This window comes from Lissotriton helveticus, chromosome 3_1 (genome assembly GCF_964261635.1).
Source record: "Lissotriton helveticus chromosome 3_1, aLisHel1.1, whole genome shotgun sequence".
Lineage (NCBI taxonomy): Eukaryota > Metazoa > Chordata > Amphibia > Caudata > Salamandridae > Lissotriton > Lissotriton helveticus.
In genome coordinates, this window is record NC_136061.1 from 24,289,018 (window position 1) to 24,305,271 (window position 16,254).

General features: G+C 58.9%; 1 protein-coding gene across 1 annotated transcript in view; it reads left to right on the plus strand.

Annotated features, from left to right (window-relative positions):
• Positions 1-510: 510 nt before the first annotated feature.
• LOC144822058 (gap junction gamma-1 protein-like) overlaps positions 511-16,254 on the plus strand; it is a 36,363-nt gene continuing 20,619 nt past the window's right edge. The window contains exon 1 of the mRNA XM_078679133.1: positions 511-644. The gene's annotated coding sequence lies outside the window, so the exon portion shown is untranslated. The remainder of the gene's footprint in view (positions 645-16,254) is intronic.

The window sequence follows — 16,254 nt, forward strand, 5'->3', positions numbered from 1 at the left end:
GATATGGCATGTCTTTGGGTGTCTGTCTGTCTGTCTCTGGTTCCATCTCTTTCTCGGGTCCACCTCTCTCTGTTATTGTACCCGTCTCTCTCTGCCTCCCTGAACCCTGAGATGAGCTGTATTTTATTTGTTTCCAAACTCCGAGAGTTGGTGAAAGTTTGAGCCGCAGACGCCGGGTGTCTGATATGGCATGTCTTTGGGTGTCTGTCTGTCTGTCTTTCTCGGGTCCTCCTCTCTCTGTTATTGTTGTCCCCGTCTCTCTCTGCCTCCCTGCCCCCAGAAACGAGCTGTATTTCATTTGTTTCCAAACTCCGAGAGTTGGAGAAAGTTTGAGCCGCAGGCGCCGAGACCGGGGTGTCTGATTTCAGGGAGCTGCGTCCGTCCGTCCGGGGAGGGGCGAGGAGGCGGGGGGGAGGGACACGCGGCAGCAGAGGAGGGAAATTTCGGATGCTCCGCCGGGCTCCCATTGGCTGGCAGCCGTGCCCCAGCTGGGGCTGGTCACGTGGGCGCCCCTCGCCCTCCCCCAGCCTCACATGCTGGCACGGGGCTTTGTTTGCCCCAGAACTCTCGGAGCGCACCGAGCGCCGCACGCACACCACCCGCCGGACTATCCTGACGAGGAGCGACTGAGGAGCCGGGCTCTGGTGAGTGCAGCGGCGCCGGGGCCCCGCGTCTGCATGGGCCCCTGGGTCCCCTAACCGTCCGGGTCTGTGAGTCCCCGGGACCCTCAACCGCCCAGGGCTCTGGGTCTGCGGGCCTCTCATCCGCCCGGGTCCCCGGGCCCCACATCAGTCTGTGGGCCCTGCACATCTTCCGGGCCCCTCGCACCTCTGGTGTCTGCCTCGCCGTGAGTGTGTGCTGGCTGCCTCGACGGACCAGGGGCCTCTGGAGGGCCGGGCCCTACATCTGTGGGTCCCCGGGCCCCTCATCTGCCGGCGGGCCCCTCGCGCCCCTTGTGTCTCTGGCCCCTCATCGGAGTGCGTGTGCCGGGTGTCTCGGCGGACCAGGGGCCCCTCGGGGGCCCTGGAGGGCCGCCGTCTCTCCGAGAAGCTGTGGTTTGGTATTGTGGGTCGTCCCAGAAGGAGGCTTTGTAGGTGAGTCTCGGGTGGTTCTTCTAGAGCGAGGGCGGCTTTTGGGGTGGGCCGGGGTCTCCTGGGGCCCCCTCTCGGCAGTATAGACCTCTGGTAGTCGATGAGGGCTCTCTTGGGGGGCGGTCGGTGAGTGGTCCCTCGGCAGGACAGGCCTCCTGGGGTGGTCGGTGAGGCCTCTCTCTGCCCTCTGGTTTGGGCGCCACGTTGGCTGCTGAGGCGCGCCATGGAGGTTCAGCAGCGAAGAGCAGGCCTCGCTCCACAGGTTCAAGTGTGACCACCCCACAGGGAGGGGTACAGACCCCCCAGGGAGGGGTGGGGACACAGACCTTCTGTTTGGGGAGGTGGAAGTGAGACGCCCGTGCCTGAGCGGCGGAGAGTGTCGGTGTCTGTAGGGTCGGTGTGTTTGGGTCATTCGAGGAATGTACTGCCTGTGATTGATTGTGGTGCCTGTGGCTGCACCGGGAGTGTTGCCTGTCTCTGTGCTCCATCGGTGAGTGGCCTCTGTACTCCCTCGGTGGTGCGCGCTGGCCTCTCTGTGCTCCATGGGTGCGCGCTGGCCTCTCTGTGCTCCATGGGTGCGCGCTGGCCTCTCTGTGCTCCATGGGTGCGCGCTGGCCTCTCTGTGCTCCATGGGTGCGCGCTGGCCTCTCTGTGCTCCATGGGTGCGCGCTGGCCTCTCTGTGCTCCATGGGTGCGCGCTGGCCTCTCTGTGCTCCATCGGTGCGCGCTGGCCTCTCTGTGCTCCATCGGTGCGCGCTGGCCTCTCTGTGCTCCATGGGTGCGCGCTGGCCTCTCTGTGCTCCATGGGTGCGCGCTGGCCTCTCTGTGCTCCATCGGTGAGTGGCCTCTCTGTGCTCCATCGGTGCGCGCTGGCCTCTCTGTGCTCCATCGGTGAGTGGCCCCTCTCTGTGTGCGCTGGCCTCTCTGTGCTCCATGGGTGCGCGCTGGCCTCTCTGTGCTCCATCGGTGAGTGGCCTCTCTGTGCTCCATCGGTGAGTGGCCTCTCTGTGCTCCATCGGTGAGTGGCCTCTCTGCTCCATCGGTGGTGCTGCGCTGTCGTTGGTGTCAGGGGTGCGCTGTATGTTTATTTTGAAAGTTTTCTATAGCGCGGACAAGATCCTGGCGGATATCAGAGCGCTGTACAGCCCGTAGAAGTTACTTACACAACACATCAGTCTAAAACGAGGCACAGACATATACTAAACATTTGGTAGAGAGCAAAAATAGTTCGGTGCAACGCCACATCTATCTCGTAGGGTGCGACGGGGGGGGGGGGGTTCTGTTGTGATAGGAGGCGGGGGTCACGTGCAGGGCTCTCTTGCATCTAGTGTATCTATCTCGATTTGTATAATGCTCGTGCTGTTTTTACTTTCTATATTTCACATTGTTGTTTCATTACCTTTTTATACCATGTTTGTCTTGTACTATCCTACTCATGTAAAGCGCTCTGATACCTCTGGGTCTAGCCAGCGCTATATACAACTTCAAACAAATAATAAAACAAAGTGGGGGTCACTGGGTGGTCCGAGTGGGCCCTTTCATGATGCTCTGGGGCGAGCGTTGCTGGTGTTCGGTGGGTGTCTGGGGGTGATGGGGTGGTGGTGTGTTTGGCGGGTGTCCGGGGGTGCTGGTGACGGCGTGTACCACCCTCATGTTGGGGGTGCCGTCCTTTGTCTCGGTGTCTACATTTTGGCGGGAGCGGTGGCATCGAGGGTGGTTTGAAGTCTGTGACGTTTCCTCTGCGGGGTCGTGGGTCGCCCACCTCTGCCCGCGACAGATGCCACGTGACCCGCCCCTCCCGCACTCGTGCTCTGCTTTATTGCCCCAATAAGCTTCTGTGGAGATAACCCTTATCTCAGGGACCCCTCCCGTGTTTGGGGGGCACACACGGCGCGAGGTGCCGCTGCCTTTGTTTGCTGATCAGTAGCGCCACGCTCCTGGTGACGAGGCGCCCCTCGCAGCGCTCGATGGCTTTATGACGAGTCCAATAACCGAGAGAGGGGGACGGGGGTGGAGGAGTCTTCTGTGCGCCGCGTGTGTGCTGTTCACGAGGGCTTGTGCCAGGTGTGTGTGTGTGTGTGCTGCTCATAAGGGCCTGTGCCAGGTGTGTGTGTGTTCACGAGGGCCTGTACTGAAAACAGTCACTGAGTCCCGCTCCTGGGTTCGTTTATAGACCTATGGATTTCCTCCTTGTGCTCGAAGAATACTCCTGGCTTTCCTGGTTTTTCCCTGTGAAGTGCCCACTCCTGGGTGAAGCCAGGCATCCTTAGCGTTGTGGGGGCCGTTGTGGAGATTAAGCAAGCTATTGCCCAGAGTGGGACCCATGATTAGACTAGGCACCGAGGTGAGAATTATCAGGTCAGAGTAAATTGAGCCCAAGACCCGCCGAGGCAGGAATTGAACCCTGGTCTCGGGCCAGACCTCTGCATCAGGGTCTGCTGCTCTAACCATTGAGCCACACTTCTTCACTGCCAGGGCATAGAAGGGATCTGTGTGCAAGACAGCGCCTCGAGTCCTAGGACTGCTGAGTCCCAGGGGTGGGTGCCCAGTGCCAGGGGGTTAGGAGCAGTGGCTGATCAGGACACCGTGCCTCTTAGGACTGTGCCAGGGGTTGGTGCCCACCACCCTCAGCAGGGCTTCCCTTGGTTACACTGAGACCCAGCTGTTGTCTATGGTGCGATTAGATCATATAAATCCCTGGTTGCGGCAGCAAGCGGAGCTCTGGCTGCAGCAGACGGAGCTCTGGTCTACCGCTGGTTGCCGCAGCATCGGGCGCTGTTCTGGCTTGGCCCTGGTTGCAGCAGCATCGTACGGTGCTCTGGCCTAGCTCTGGTTGCAGCAGCATCGGGCGGTGCTCTGGCTTGGCCCTGGTTGCAGCAGCATCGGGCGGTGCTCTGACCTAGCTCTGGTTGCAGCAGCATCGGGCGGTGCTCTGGCTTGGCTATGGTTGCAGCAGCATCGGGCGGTGCTCTGGCTTGGCCCTGGTTGCAGCAGCATCGGGCGGTGCTCTGACCTAGCTCTGGTTGCAGCAGCATCGGGCGGTGCTCTGACCTGGCCCTGGTTGCAGCAGCATCGGGCGGTGCTCTGGCTTGGCCCTGGTTGCAGCAGCATCGGGCAGTGCTCTGACCTGGCCCTGGTTGCAGCAGCATCGGGTGGTGCTCTGACCTAGCTCTGGTTGCAGCAGCATCGGGCGGTGCTCTGACCTAGCTCTGGTTGCAGCAGCATCGGGCGGTGCTCTGACCTAGCTCTGGTTGCAGCAGCATCGGGCGGTGCTCTGGCCTAGCTCTGGTTGCAGCACCAGGGGAAGCTCCAGAAGCGCCGTGAGGCCTTGGTCTCCTGGCGGGGGCGCTCGAGAGCAGGACCGAGGCAAGTGTCCGGGCTTTCGGCCAAGGCTTGTTGAATATTTCAGACGGGACTACATGTTTCACAAGAAAAATGTCTTTGACCCACTCAGGGTGCAACAGATTGCAACACGTGCCCCTCGCTGCCAGGCACCGATGTGCCAGGCAGCTAATCCCACCCTCAGCGCTTGGCATGCTGCCGCACCCTGTTTTACACTGTACCCCTTGAGAAGTTGGCCTGGCATCTGCTGTCCACTGTTCTAGTGGGCACCTTGTTCCAGTCCAAACGACCCTTATTGATGGTAGGTTTAAGACAACCTTTATTGAAAGCTATCCTAGTGGTAGCTGTGGAGAGCAGCCTTCAGGCTAAGTCTCGAAGGACAGCTTGAGTCTCGAAGGACAGCTTGTTTTACAAGATCAGAACCTCCTGAATGACCAAATGAAAGGAGAACCACACAAGTGGTATATAAAATATGTATTTATTACTAAACACTCCTTACAAACATCTTTGAGATTAGAGCACAAGATACACAATATCAGATCACTAGAACGACAGTAAATAGCACAATACACAGTGGGCTCTGGGCGGAGACCGAACCGTATACTAAGAGTGTGGTATAACACCGACTTGACTAGACATAGTACCTAGAGCATGTGGAATCGCTGGGACCCCAAGGAACCACCCAAGGTAGTGAAACAGGGGATCCACGGGATGCGTGGAGTGTGAGAACACCGGCGCAAGCTCAGTACAACTATATGGGAAAGTCACGGTTGGAATTTTAAAGATTAAGGACACTTAGGAAAGGACTTTGAGCAAACCTTTTCAGACTTAGAAGGTTCTAAGTCCAGCACCCATGTGAGCACCAGAGTACTTGTGACCTTACCCAGGGACGCCGGGTGCATAGGTGTCAAGTGGTGTCAGGAATCTTTATCGTTTCCAATGGCGTGATGCTGCAAACGTGCTGCTGCCGTGAAGAAGAAAAGTGTCAGCTGCGATCCAAGCCTAGATCGAAGCTGAGGAGAACGTGAATATAGAGGTGGACCGAGTCTGGGTCACTTGCCAGTGACCAGGGGCTTGGTAGACGAATGCACACAGATGTCGGGGGCTTCAGGTAAGAGGTGAAGCTTGACTCTTGCAGCCACGGGGACCAGGAGAGGTCAAGGACGACTAAAGTCCGCAGGCAAGATTTGGCATTTGCAACCCACGTGGTCAGAGGAAAGATGCCTCTGTGAGGACCACCAAGGTCCTGGGGACTCCCCAAGCCATTGAGAGTTAGGACACGTCTGGAGCAACCAGGAAAGCCCACTGAAAGTTAGTTGCCTTCACAGGGACCTACAGGTCGACAGACCAGGTATCGCGAAGGGACCTCGAGAGGAATCACAAATTACTAGCCCATGCAACACTCGTGGAGTGTTGGCTGGTAATCTTGGGTGGAAACACTGCTCGGGGTCTGGACTACAAGTAGCCCAAAGCACATCTCATGGGGTCGCCGGAAAGCATATGCTTCTGTAAATGTACACGGTTCCTGGGGGTACGGGTTTCACGGTCCCCACGAGAGATACAGGCCTCGGGCTTGCTGAGAGCACTATTCGACCTCTGGGACACTTGAAAACCCACCTCCTGTGTTGCGGTCAGATGTCTTTGGTGCCTGCTTAGCAGAGGAGTAACTCAAGTGAGATTCTTCAGTCATCTAGCGCTGTGTAGATCGTTGAAGTACTTGGTTTCTGTAGCAGGGTTTCATCCAGGTAGATCTAAAGTCCTTTAGTCAGGGGTCCTACTTTTTACCCAAGGAAGGGATTGGACATACTCTGGGGACCCATTAATGGGAGGGTCAGGAAAGAAGGGTGGCTACACCCATGTTCTTTTTCTAGTTTTGTGCCAGAGCAGGGTCTGGTAGCCCCTGCTACCGGTTTGAGCTGGACTATGCACAGGACCAAATGTACCCCCAGTGCAGACATCAAAGCACTGAGTGCACCCACCCAGCCCAACACACTAAACCCTGTCTGGGAGGTGGTTACACCTCCCTGTGACAGGTGGCCTTCCCCTGCTCGAGCTTGGCTCAGCAGCAGGACGGCAGACGTGTGAGTCTGTGGCTGGTAGCATCCATTTTCCGATGCAATGTTCTGTTAAACTGGTACTGGGTGTACCGGTGCAGTCCTATTTCTCCCTCTAGGAGGGTGGAATCGTACGTCCCACACAGTTACAGGTGTGGAGGTATGATTTCAAGGTGTTTGACCCCAAACACGACAGGTGTCTGTGCAGCCGTTTTGAAGTTAGCATTTACTGCAAGGTTATAATGCACTTAAGCGTATACGGTCGGCTGCATCACAGAACAACCCTGGAGAAGAGATTCCGAAGGCTGCAGAGGGGCTCTGCTCATGCAGGGGCCCTCTCACACAAAACCCAGCACCCTGCCTCCAGGATTGATAAGGCCTGCCATAGGGGTGAATGCATGCAGCACCTTACACAGGTTGCAGTAGCAGACCTGTGGTGTCAATCTGAGTGGTCTCTCAGGGGTGGTACAATACACGCGGCAGCCCCTGGGATGCCTCTGGTGCACCATATACTAGGGACTTATAAGGGTACCCCAGAATCCAATCTGGAGTGTACCCACAGTACATGCAATCAATTTAGGGAGAAAGCAGATAGACTCAGTCCTGATTAGCAGGATCCCAGTCAGGCTAAGTTGAAAACCAGCAAAACACCAGGAAAAAAGTGGGGGTAACCGTGCAGTCAGATTTCACCTTCCTACACCCCTAACTTGTGTCAATGCCCGGCACCAGTCTCCAGTGCCCCCTCTGCCGGGCCAGCCTCTTGCCATGGTCTAGATACCAGTCTTCTGCGCCAGGTGCCCCTTCCTTCCGATGTTTCTTGTACCCTCCAGCTGGAAGGCACCCCCAGCTGATATAGGTATTTGGAAGGATGAATGTGGCGATGAGACAGAGGGTGGTCCACCCAGCAGGATCCTTGGGGTGGTAACAATGGGTGGTGGTCCCTGGAGTGAAGGGCGGGTCTGACGTCACATGGTAACCATGGGTGTTGGACCTTCAGGTGGTGGTCGTTGGAAGTGAGGTGTTGGTGAGGCAGTGGTCCTGGCTGTGGTATGTGTCTTGTTGAATGGTTTGGTTGCTTGGCCCAGTGGGTGGAGGCGTTGCCCTTCCCTGTGGTGGTGTCCTGTATCGCCCTTCGAGGCGGGGTGCGCCCCTGGGCTAAGTTCACGCTTTATAAAGCTTTTATTCATTCATTCAGGGCGCCCGGCTTCGAGGCGCTATGCCTTCAGAGCCTCCGTACCTTGAGGGTGTCACTGGCCCTGCATAGTGCCTCCCAGGAAGATGCTGTGCCCTCCTCTAGGTGACCCCTAGTTCCAGGAATGCCTGTAGGTGAGTTGAGCCTGATGAGAACTGGTCCCGGATCACAGGTGGTGTCTCTTGGAGCGCCGCACGCGCCTGTATCCTTTCAAGCCTTCCAGAATTTGTTGTGAATTTATTAGTATAACAGTTGGGAGCTGCTAGTATCCTGCCAGTGCAGGAGTCAGATGTGTATTAAATGAGGTCCGAACGCGCTTGTAATAAGCAAGTCCTGCCACCAGTCACCTGGTAACACCATATTACAAGCGTATGAATAGTTATGTTGTCGCGGGAAGGCATGAACTCTGGGTAACCCATGGCTGTCCTCCGACCCTTTCTCGTCCGTTGCTGCTGGGGTTGCTGGTCCCTGTATGGGGCCATGTCTTGTCCCTTGCTGCTAAGGGTTGCTAGTCCCTGCTTAGGACCATGTCTCGCCCGTTGCTGCTGGGGTTGCTAGTTCCTGCATGGGGCCATGTCTCGCCCGTTGCTGCTGAGGGTTGCTGGTCCCTGTATGGGGCCATGTCTTGTCCCTTGCTGCTAAGGGTTGCTAGTCCCTGCTTAGGACCATGTCTCGCCCGTTGCTGCTGGGGTTGCTAGTTCCTGCATGGGGCCATGTCTCGCCCGTTGCTGCTGAGGGTTGTTAGTCCCTCCCTGGGACCATGTCTTGTCCCTTGCTGCTGAGGGTTGCTGGTCCCTGTGTGGGGCCCTGTCTCGTCCATTGCTGCTGGGGTTGCTAGTCCCTGTGTGGGGCCCTGTCTCGTCCGTTGCTGCTGGGGTTGCTAGTCCCTGTGTGGGGCCCTGTCTCGTCCGTTGCTGCTGAGGGTTGCTGGTCCCTGTGTGGGGCCCTGTCTCGTCCGTTGCTGCTGGGGTTGCTAGTCCCTGTGTGGGGCCCTGTCTCGTCCGTTGCTGCTGGGGTTGCTAGTCCCTGTGTGGGGCCCTGTCTCGTCCGTTGCTGCTGGGGTTGCTAGTCCCTGTGTGGGGCCCTGTCTCGTCCGTTGCTGCTGGGGTTGCTAGTCCCTGTGTGGGGCCCTGTCTCGTCCGTTGCTGCTGAGGGTTGCTGGTCCATGTGTGGGGCCCTGTCTCGTCCGTTGCTGCTGGGGTTGCTAGTCCCTGCATGGGGCCATGTCTCACCCGTTGCTGCTGGGGTTGCTAGTCCCTACCTGGGGCCATGTTTTGTCCGTTGCTGCTGAGGATTGCTGGTCCTTGTGTGGGACCATGTCTTGTCCATTGCTGCTGAGGGTTGCTAGTCCCTACCTAGAGCCCTGTCTCGTCCGTTGCTGCTGAGGGTTGCTAGTCCCTTCTTAGGACCATGTCTCATTTGTTGCTGCTGGGGTTTGCTAGTCTCTGCGTGGGCCATTGCTGCCGGGGGTTGATAGTACCTGCTTAGGACCATGTCTCGTCCGTTGCTGCTGGGGGATGCAAGTCCCTGCGAGGGGCCATGCCTCGCCCGTTGCTGCTGGGGATGCTAGTTCCTGCATGGGGCCATGTCTCGCCCGTTGCTGCTGAGGGTTGCTAGTCCCTACCTGGGGCCATGTCTTGTCCGTTGCTGCTGAGGGTTGCTAGTCCCTACCTGGGGCCCTGTCTCGTCCGTTGCTGCTGGGGCTTGCTAGTCCCTTCTTAGGACCATGTCTCATTTGTTGCTGCTGGGGTTTGCTAGTCTCTGCGTGGGCCATTGCTGCTGGGGTTTCTAGTCCCTGCTTAGGACCATGTCTCACCCGTTGCTGCTGGGGTTGCTAGACCCTGCGTGGGGCCATGTCTCGTCCGTTGCTGCTGAGGGTTGCTAGTCCCTGCGTGGGGCCATGTCTCGTCCGTTGCTGCTGGGGTTGCTAGTCCCTGCGTGGGGCCATGTCTCGTCCGTTGCTGCTGAGGGTTGCTAGTCCCTGCGTGGGGCCATGTCTCGTCCGTTGCTGCTGGGGTTGCTAGTCCCTGCGTGGGGCCATGTCTTGTCCGTTGCTGCTGAGGGTTGCTAGTCCCTGCGTGGGGCCATGTCTCGTCCGTTGCTGCTGGGGTTGCTAGTCCCTGTGTGGGGCCCTGTCTCGTCCGTTGCTGTCGAGGGTTGCTAGTCCCTGCATGGGGCCATGTCTTGTCCATTGCTGCCGGGGGTTGCTAGTCCCTGCGTGGGTCATTGCTGACGGGGGTTTCTAGTCCCTGCTTAGGACCATGTCTCGCCCGTTGCTGCTGGGGGATGCAAGTCCCTCTGTGAGGCCCTGTGCACTGGGCCCTATGGTCTCGGACGGGCCTTGTGCCTTTGGGTGGGATGTGCGGGGCCTTTGGGTGGGATGTGCGGGGCCTTTGGGTGGGATGTGCGGTGTCCTGTGGGTGGGATGCGCGGTGTCCTGTGGGTGGGATGCGCGGTGTCCTGTGGGTGGGATGCGCGGTGTCCTGCCTTTGGGTGGGGATGCGCGGTGTCCTGCCTTTGGGTGGGGATGCGCGGTGTCCTGCCTTTGGGTGGGGATGCGCGGTGTCCTGCCTTTGGGTGGGGATACGCGGTGTCCCGCCTGCGGGTGGGGATGCGCGGTGTCCTGCCTTTGGGTGGGATGCGCGGTGTCCCGCCTGCGGGTGGGGATGCGCGGTGTCCCGCCTGCGGGTGGGGATGCGCGGTGTCCTGCCTTTGGGTGGGGATGCGCGGTGTCCTGCCTTTGGGTGGGGATGCGCGGTGTCCTGCCTTTGGGTGGGGATGCGCGGTGTCCCGCCTGCGGGTGGGGATGCGCGGTGTCCCGCCTGCGGGTGGGGATGCGCGGTGTCCTGCCTTTGGGTGGGATGCGCGGTGTCCCGCCTGCGGGTGGGGATGCGCGGTGTCCCGCCTGCGGGTGGGGATGCGCGGTGTCCTGCCTGCGGGTGGGGATGCGCGGTGTCCTGTGGGTGGGATGCGCGGTGTCCTGGCTTTGGGTGGGGATGCGCGGTGTCCTGCCTTTGGGTGGGGATGCGCGGTGTCCCGCCTGCGGGTGGGGATGCGCGGTGTCCTGCCTTTGGGTGGGATGCGCGGTGTCCTGCCTGCGGGTGGGGATGCGCGGTGTCCTGCCTGCGGGTGGGGATGCGCGGTGTCCTGCCTTTGGGTGGGGATGCGCGGTGTCCTGCCTTTGGGTGGGGATGCGCGGTGTCCTGCCTTTGGGTGGGGATGCGCGGTGTCCCGCCTGCGGGTGGGGATGCGCGGTGTCCTGCCTTTGGGTGGGATGCGCGGTGTCCCGCCTGCGGGTGGGGATGCGCGGTGTCCTGCCTTTGGGTGGGGATGCGCGGTGTCCTGCCTTTGGGTGGGGATGCGCGGTGTCCTGCCTTTGGGTGGGGATGCGCGGTGTCCCGCCTGCGGGTGGGGATGCGCGGTGTCCCGCCTGCGGGTGGGGATGCGCGGTGTCCTGCCTGCGGGTGGGGATGCGCGGTGTCCTGCCTGCGGGTGGGGATGCGCGGTGTCCTGCCTGCGGGTGGGGATGCGCCTTCCCTGCGCACAGGCTGCCCCGTGAGCCTGGAGAGGCCATGGCTAGGGTTGAGGTTTGGTGTTACCTACCCCCCCCCCCCCACCACCCCGCGTTCAGAACAAAAGGCCCCTGTGCGCTCCGGACAAAGAGGTGACATTGGATCCCGCAGGAAGAGCCCCCCCGGGGGCTGGAGGGGGGCGGATGAAGACTGCCTGGATGTGTTGTAAGCTGTGCTTTGGGTGGGGGCTGCAGCGGGGGCCCTTTCTAAGGTGCGCGCAGAGTTCAGCTGATCCCGCCAAAGCCACGCGATTCACTGGGAGGGCCTTTTCCGTTTTTACCCACTCGAAGTTTGTATTCACTTCACCCACCGTTGAAGGATGAAGGGCAAAGGCGACCCTAATGGGATGAGCAAGTTCGAGACCCGCCAAGTGTAAATCACCCTTTCATCCTACCCATGCAGCGTTCCTGTGCTCCCCAGACTCAGCCCTGCCCGGTGGGTGTCCTGGGCTGCGCCTGTGACGCCTTTCATCCTTCCCACGCAGCGTTCCTGATCTCCCCAGACTCAGCCCTGCCCAGTGGGTGTCCTGTGGTGCCCGCCCTCACTCTGGTGATGCCCTGCGCCTGTGGTGCCCGCCCTCACTCTGGTGATGCCCTGCGCCTGTTGGGCCCGCCCTCACTCTGGTGATGCCCTGCGCCTGTGGTGCCCACTCTCACTCTGGTGATGCGCTGCGCCTGTGGTGCCCGCCCTCACTCTGCTGATGCCCTGCGCCTGTGGTGCCCGCTCTCACTCTGGTGATGCCCTGCGCTGCACCTGTGGTGCCCACCCTCACTCTGCTGATGCCCTGCGCTGCGCCTGTGGTGCCCGCCCTCACTCTGGTGATGCCCTGTGCTGCGCCTGTGGTGCCCGCCCTCACTCTGGTGATGCCCTGTACCTGTGGTGCCCGCCCTCACTCTGGTGATGCCCTGTGCCTGTGGTGCCCGCCCTCACTCTGGTGATACCCTGTGCCTGTGGTGCCCGCCCTCACTCTGCTGATGCCCTGCGCCTGTGGTGCCCGCCCTCACTCTGCTGATGCCCTGCGCCTGTGGTGCCCGCTCTCACTCTGGTGATGCCCTGCGCTGCACCTGTGGTGCCCGCCCTCACTCTGGTGATGCCCTGTGCTGCGCCTGTGGTGCCCGCCCTCACTCTGGTGATGCCCTGTGCTGCGCCTGTGGTGCCCGCCCTCACTCTGGTGATGCCCTGTGCTGCGCCTGTGGTGCCCGCCCTCACTCTGGTGATGCCCTGTGCTGCGCCTGTGGTGCCCGCCCTCACTCTGGTGATGCCCTGTGCTGTGCCTGTGGTGCCCGCCCTCACGCTGGTGGTGCCCGCCCTCACGCTGGTGGTGCCCGCCCTCACTCTGGTGATGCCCTTTGCCTGTGGTGCCCACCCTCACTCTGGTGATGTGCTGCGACTGTGGTGCCCGCCCTCACTTTGGTGATGCCCTGCGCTGCGCATGTGGTGCCCGCTCTCACTCTGGTGGTGCCCTCCCTCACTCTGGTGATGCCCTGTGGTGCCCTCCCTCACTCTGGTGATGCCCTGTGGTGCCCTCCCTCACTCTGGTGATGCCCTGTGGTGCCTGCCCTCACTCTGGTGATGTGCTGCGCCTGTGGTGCCCTCCCTCACTCTGGTGATGCCCTGTGGTGCCCGCCCTCACTCTGGTGATGCGCTGTGCCTGTGGTGCCCGCCCTCACTCTGGTGATGCCCAGCGCTGTGCCTGTGGTGTCCGCCCTCACTCTGGTGATGCCCTGCGCCTGTGGTGCCCGCCCTCACTCTGGTGATGTGCTGCGCCTGTGGTGCCCGCCCTCAGTCTGGTGATGTGCTGCGCCTGTGGTGCCCGCCCTCAGTCTGGTGATGTGCTGCGCCTGTGGTGCCCGCCCTCAGTCTGGTGATGTGCTGCGCCTGTGGTGCCCGCCCTCACTCTGGTGATGCCCTGCACCTGTGGTGCCCGCCCTCACTCTGGTGATGCGCTGTGCCTGTGGTGCCCGCCCTCACAATGGCCAGCCGGCCCTCGCCCTGGTTCTCTGCCCGGTGCTAGTCCCGATGCCCCGTCCTCCGTGCAGTCCACTCTCCTCCCTTGGCAGCCTCCCTGCATCCTGAAAGTGCCGCTCCAGCCCTCGCCACATCCTGGAACACACACCCCGGTGCCAGGAATCTCTGCAACTGATGTCACTTCGACTCTGCTTGGCAGCGCCTCGCCTGCTGGGTGTGCCTCAAGCCGCACCTCGCAGGCCCTGCCAGGCTGGTTTCTGAGCCGCTGACGTGGGGGTGCTCGGGTACTGGGTGCTGTGAAACGGGGTGTCGGACATGAGAACTGGCATGGGATACAGGGCTGGGATTTTATTTATTTTTTATGTTAAGTTTTATACAGCGCCAGCTTGACCCGTAGGTATCAGAGCGCTTTACATACACACAGAGAATAACAGAAGGACATTACATTACATAGTAGGCCGGCAGTAAGGAAGCAAACCACAGAGAAAAAATACAGCATGGGAAATAAATATGCAGTACAGCGGAGGGGGAGAGAACAATAAAAAGAGAAAGGTGCGAATGACATAGTCCGGTCCCGCACTGTCCTTGAATGTCCAGAGGGAGAGGAGTCAGTTCAGGTATCGAAGTCTAGGTTAGTGGACGGTCATGAAAGTATTTGTTAAGGAGATGGAGTTTCAGGTCCCTTTTGAAACAGGAGAAGGAGGAGTCATATCTGAGGTCTCCCGGGAGAGCGTTCCACATCCTGGGAGCGTTGCCAGAAAACGATCGGTGTTGGGTGTTTTTCTTTTTCAATTTCGGAGGAATAAGGAGTGAGTTGGAGCTTCTAAGGGTTCTGGATTGACCTGCTCTTACCCGTTTGTTGTTCAGGTAGTTGGGGGCCGGAGGGTGGAGGGTTCTGTGTGATATGCAGGCCAGCTTGTAAATACACCTCCCTTCCATGGGAAACCAGTTGAGGCCGTTGAGAGCTGGAGTGATGTGTTCAAAACTTTTAACTCCAGATACGAGTCGAGCGGATATGTTCAGCACTGCAGAGGAACTAGGTGAGCTTTGGAGTCCCCGTAAGGATGACGTTCGTGTAGTCTATTTTAGAGAGAACTAGGGCTAGGACTACTGTCTTGAGGTTATCGTAGGGTAGAAAAGGTTTCAGTTTCTTGAGGTGTTTCAGAGAGAAAAGAGCACTTTTTGCAGAGTTTTTGATGTGGGCCTCCATTGATAAGTTGTCAAGGGTGATGACCGGAGACTTAACTGAGTCGGATAGGACGAGGGGGCAGTTTAGGGCAACCAGATTCTTGAGCCACTCTTGGATTGGACGATGGTTGCTTTTTGGAGAGAATAGGATTAGTTCCGTTGTATCTGGGTGGAGCTTTAAGTGGTTAACATTGAACCAAGTTTGGATCTCGGTTAGGGTGGTATTGAGGAGTTGGATGTCGCTGGGAGACTTGATTTTGACATTAATTTCGGTGTCCGCGTAAAGGTGGTAATTTACTCCAGCTTTTTTCAATATGATTGTGAGGGGCTCCAAGAAGAGATTGAAGAGGGCCGGGGAGAGGATCGAGCCTCGCGGGACCCCAAGTGTGACTTTTGTTGGCTTTGAGAGACGGGAGTTCATTTTAATTTGTTGCGAGCGGTGTTGAAGGAAGGAGGTGAACCATTTTAGTACTGTGCCATTTATGCCGGAACGCTTCGACAGGGTCTCTAGAAGAGCTGGATGGTTTACTGTGTCGAATGCCGTAGATAGGTCTATAAGGATGAGTAGGCAAGTCAAGTCAAAACATTTGTATAGCGCGCTACTCACCCAGAGTGTCTCAAGGCGCTTAAGGGGGATGAGTTAGTTACTGATCGAACAGCCAGGTTTTGAGTTGCTTTCTGAAGGAAAGGTGGTTGTGTGTGGAGGAGGTGTTTGGGGAGGGAGTTCCAGGTCGTGGAGGAGGTGTTTGGGGAGGGAGTTCCAGGTCTTGGCCGCCAGGTAAGTGAAGGATTTTCCTCCCATGGTGGCTCTTCGGATGCGTGGAATCGTGGTGAGGGCTTGGTTGGACGATCGAAGATGGCGGGTGGGGGTGTAGAAGGTCAGGCGAGTGTTGAGGTATCTGGGACCTAGGTCGTGGAGTGCCTTGTGTGCGTGGGTGAGGAGACGGAACGTGATTCTTTTGTTGACGGGGAGCCAGTGCAGGTCTCTTAGGTGACCGGATATATGGTTGTGACTGGGAATGTCTAGGATGAGTCTAGCGGAGGCGTTCTGGATACGTTGAAGTCTTTTCTGCAATTTGGCTGTGGTTCCGGCGTAAAGGGTGTTTCCGTAGTCCAGACGGCTGGTGACAAGTGCTTGGTTGACTGTCTTCCTTGTTTCGGTGGGGATCCATCGGAAGATCTTTCGGAGCATGCGTAGGATGTTAAAACATGATGAAGAGACGGCGTTGACTTGTCTGGTCATCGAGAGGGAGGAGTCTAGGATGAATCCCAAGTTGCGAGCATGGTCCGTTGGTTTGGGTGCGCTGCCTAGGGCCGGGGGCCACCATGAGTCGTCCCAGGCAGAGGGGGATGAGCCTAGGATGAGGACTTCGTCTTGTCTGAGTTCAGTTTTAGGCGGCTATTCTTCATCCATTCGGCGACGTCTTTCATCCCTTCGTGTAGGTTGGTTTTGGCGGTGGTTGGGTCTTTGGTGAGGGAGCGGATCAGCTGGGTGTCGTCTGCGTAGGAGATGATGTTGAGGTTGTGTTGTCGTGCGATGGATGCGAGGGGGCTCATGTAGAGGTTGAAGAGGGTGGGGCTGAGCGATGATGCTTGTGGAACGCCGCATGTGACTTCGGTGGCCTCTGATCTGAAAGGGGGGAGGCGGACTCTCTGGGTTCTTCCGGCGAGGAACGAGATGATCCAAGCCAATGCCTTATCCTGTATCCCGACGTTCCTGAGGCGTTCTACAAGGGTGCGGTGGCAGACCGTGTCGAACGCTGCAGAGAGGTCCAGGAGGATGTGGGCTGCTGTTTCACCGTTGTCAAGTAGAGTCCGGATGTCGTCTGTGGCTGCGATGAGGGCGG